Source organism: Camellia sinensis, chromosome 7 (genome assembly GCF_055761805.1).
Source record: "Camellia sinensis isolate YWXY chromosome 7, ASM5576180v1, whole genome shotgun sequence".
NCBI lineage: Eukaryota > Viridiplantae > Streptophyta > Magnoliopsida > Ericales > Theaceae > Camellia > Camellia sinensis.
Window position 1 is genome coordinate 111,940,333 of NC_138967.1, and position 4,587 is coordinate 111,944,919.

The 4,587-nt window shown below is 33.4% G+C and overlaps 1 long non-coding RNA gene across 1 annotated transcript; it reads right to left on the minus strand.

Annotated features, from left to right (window-relative positions):
* Window positions 1-1,134: 1,134 nt before the first annotated feature.
* Window positions 1,135-4,085, minus strand: LOC114264910 (uncharacterized). The gene is made up of 3 exons (XR_014334677.1): window positions 3,815-4,085; window positions 3,617-3,669; window positions 1,135-1,388 (listed from the first exon to the last, which is right to left on the minus strand). It is a non-coding gene; the product is annotated as an uncharacterized LOC114264910 (long non-coding RNA).
* Window positions 4,086-4,587: the final 502 nt, after the last annotated feature.

The following is a 4,587-nucleotide window of genomic DNA, read 5'->3' on the forward strand; positions in this document are numbered from 1 at the left end:
CGAAAATGTTTGCAACTACTTCATCCTGAAGAAAAATATCAATTGCTTTAATTATGTCCCGGACCAGGAAAACACGTACCCTCAAACCCTTATCAGACAATATGAATTTAAAAAGATCTTCGGTGGCAGACACAACAGCACGCATATCAAAGGATTTCCATTCCAATAATCTATATAATATCTATAAACAAAAAAGTCATTTACGGACACATCAAAAAAGTATGCAGATGACAAAAATAATTCAACAGTTTGAAACACTCCCATTTCTTAAAAGCAAACTGAGAGAAAGGCTCCTAGCTATATATTGAATATCACTTCCATTAAGAAATAACACCTGGATCACTGATCACACCCAAGAAATCATCCTTTATGGTGCCAATACAAAACTGCAAAAGGAGACAACACGTAGGATGAACAACGGTGACCAAAAAAAAACATAACCCCGAAAATGTAATAATAAATAAAATAAAATACAATGTATATTAAGAGCATACATATTTATGTGAACAATTATTAAATGCACTATTTAAGATTTAAAAGAATACTCTGAAGTTCTGAGAAACAGAATGCAACAGTGACCAAATTTGGTTACCAAATGTATCAATAATGGATTGCTATAACGTACAAGACATGAAAGTTATGACCCATTAAACTAATGCATTGGTGGCATATCAAATGATATCCAAAATTTGGTATCTAAATCTAGTCACTGTATCATTACTGTCCAAGAAATGGTTCCAAGGTCGGACCATGCCACATTCTGACTCTTGAACATGAGGAGAATTCATTTTCCCAGCCCATAAACTCCAGAGAGAACCTGACTTCTTGAAGGTCAACAAGCACACAGAAAAGGATCCCCATATATGCCTCAAGTCTTTAGAAATGGATAATTCAAGGTATTGGCCTACATCCTAAATACTTCTCCTTGGGCTAAGCTTCATATTCCAAGTGACACATTCTCTCGGACATTTTTCATGGATTTATTATTCATTAATATTTATATGCTTGTATTAATTACACTTTCTTTTTTCTTTTCTTTTTTTGTAATATAAATAGTTTAAAACTATTGATCTATCTAACAATAAACAAGAAACAACTACATATATATATATATATATATATATGGCATTTAGCTTATTGGGGAAAAGTTGAACTTTATTGAAGTTATTCTACCAGATATCTTTGCATGCTTTAGTATTTCAATCAGAAAATTATAGCAGAAGTGCTTCTTCAAAAAGAAGGCCAGCTCACTAGTGTGAAAATTCAAATCATCACACAGCATATCAAATAATATCTACTACATCCAAAGAAGGCCAACTCACTTGTGGGTAAAGATCACAGGTCCCCAACTCTTTCACTACCAAAGGTAATCTTTCTCCACCAGTAACCTGAGAAGAAAAAAGCACAGTGAATTTCAATGTCACCTTGAGCAGAAATCGTTGTAGTTTTATTCAAAAAAAGATGAGAACAAAATTGAATCAAACCTCATAATCTGCACCAACACTCCTAATATTAACAGTCTGAATTTCATTGTGCTTAGCCCATATGATTTTTCCACTAGTGTCCATACTAGCTACAGGTTCCTCTCGACCAAAAGCCCCAATTGTTCAATAGCCTCAACAAAGATTAAAGACTTAAAGAAACAAAACAAAAAAGAAGACGAAGAAGAAGAAGAAGAAGAAGAAGAAGAAGAAGAAGAAGAAGTGGAAGACATCATAAATAACTATATCAACCCATCCCAAAAAAAAAAAAAAAAAAATTAAATTAATACTCTTAAAAGAAGGGACAAGTGTGAACAAAACCAATAAACAAAGAAAGAAACTATGCAAGTTGTCTAAGCTAGATTGACCCTCTTATAAGCATTCAGATGCTTCTTACATAATTTGTTGTCTATGTCGGAACCATAAGCAGTTCACCGCATAGCTAATTCAAGCTTGAGCTAAACTTATAGTGGCCATCTTCATGTGAGTCAAGTTTTAATTATTATTATGATCAAAATTAATTCCCAAATTAATACTCAGCTCATCTCATCTATGACCTTAATTAGAGTAATCTAACCTTCCACCCCAAAATGACTCAAAGTGGTCAGTTCTTCTAAAATAGAAACCAGTGTTGAACCAATGACTTTGGGAAACAAGTTAACCCAACCATGGACACAAAGTTGGTTCACATTATTATTTTTTGGGGCTCTAATGTGCACGCACTCCTAGGCTACAGTCTACTACACAAGAATCCCTAGTGCTGAAAATCAGCCATAAACCACCCACCACCTTATCCAAAACACATCCACACACGACCTATCTTATCAGAAATCGATCAACTGATTAAAACATGCATACGGTCTACATTCTCATTTCATCAGTAAACATATCAGATATTAGCCTTGCATCAGTGCACATAGCAAGATCTTGGCCACAGCCGATTACACTCTGACCAATACCATTCCCTCAAAACCATGTAGTGATGTGATCCTATACCCTGAATTTGTGGTTTATGTAAGTGACAACATCCAGAACCAGTGATAACAAACAAACCAAAGAGAACACAATTCATGTAAAAGTTCATGCCAGACAATTCATGTAAAAGTTCATGCCCGAGGATACCAACGAGATATTAAACAACATCAAGGAAATCTTATAAGAACTCCACCCTAGAAGCTACAAGTTATAAAAGGCCTGTGCCATAGAACATAATTAAATTAAGGGTAAATTACACTATCCTCCCTTGGGATTAGAAAAAAATACAATAAGGCCCATAGTTTTGACATAATTATACTGACCACTCTTTTAGTAAGGTTAAATGGACCGAAACTAATCCAAATGGTGCGAAAACACAAATAAACAACGTAGAGTATAAATTTTCATGTAAAATAAACAACATTATTTTTTCTGTTCATATAACTAACAAATTATTGACAAAATAAGGACCAAGTGTTATATAAATTAAAATCTCAAGGAAGCTCAATGTAATTATGTCAGAACTGTAGAACTTACTGTATTTTCTCTAAAACTAAAACTCAAGGTCAGTGTAATTTACCCTTAAATTAACCATGTTATTGACACCTTTTCTATCTAAATACAACTACATAAAAAAATATACAGAATCATACCCAAAAAAATACTCAGAAAAGTAGAGGACAATCATAATCATCCTGTGTGTGACCCACATTTTATCAATTTTAAATTTGCACCATATATGTTCAGAGTAATTTGGGGGGCAAAAATTCACCATAGATTAAGTTTTCTGGGTAATTTTAGCATTGTCGTTCTATATATGTTGTTCCAACATCAAAGTTGAACCCTCACAATACCGATTGTTCAAATCAGACAGTATCAATCAAAACCCTAAATTCACAAGTAGAAACAGATAGAGAAGGCTAAATCATTCAGAAACTAGTAATTAAAAAAATACAAAGAAAGTAACAAAGGGATTACCAGAAGTGGGGACTAATTTGGGGATGAAACAAACTTCTCGATGAGCTTCTTGTCCCGTCTCTCCATAGCGACTCCCACACATCGTTGCCGACGTGCTTCGGCTGTGATTGTCAGATCATATTTCGAATCAGATCTGTTGGTCCACAACAAAAATCAGATCATATTTCGAATCAGACGCTTACCTGTGTGTGAGTCGATCGGTGCAGAGATGCAAAACCAGAGAGTGAGTGTGAGACTGATGAGATGAGAGAGTGAGGAGACAGATCAGATCAGATCAGAGATATATATATATCTGATATATATATATATATATATATGTATATAAAACAAAAAAAAATCAACGATCGGGAGAGAGAGAGACAGAGATTGAGAGAGTTTACCTGTGAAGTAGATTGATCGGCTGTGCGATGATGATCGGAGCGATGAGATGAGAAAGAGAGTGATCGGTGCAGAAAGTTTCCATGTTGAATGATCGGCTGCTAGAAACGAGAGAGTGAGAAAGAGAGACTGTGAGATGGTGAGTGAGTGATGGTGAGACTGAGAGAGAGCGAGAGAGTGAGGGAGCCGATTATAGATTAGGGTTTTTTTTTCTTTTGTTTTGTTTGTTATAGGTGAGTGAGATGGTGAGTGAGAGATGGACGGTTAGATTTGAAAGAGGGAAAAAAAAAATGAATTTTTTTCTTTTTGATTTTTTTGTGAAATCTTATTTTTTTGAATTTTATTTTTTTTTAATTTTCATTACAAATGAATATTTAAATAATAAAAGGATTTTTTTTTTCGCAACGGAGGATGTCATTGCTAAAAAATTTTTTTATTAAAATAATTTTTTTATAATTAATGAATTTTTATTTTTATTTTTATTTTTTCATTTAGTAAGGTTAAAAATTTATTTGTTTCATATTTATTTTAATGAATATAAAATTATTATTATTTTTTTATTTGGTAGAAGTAGGGATAATATTTTTCATTAAAATAAAGTTAATTTTTTGTGGCCAATGAGAGAAAGAGATATAGAGAGAGAGACAGGGAGACAGAGAGAGAAAGAGATAGAGAGAGACATAGAAAAATAGAGAGAAACAAGATATGAGCGAGAGATAGACAAAGAGAGAGAGAAATAGAGCGAAAAGAGATGATCGAGAGAAAGACATAGAAA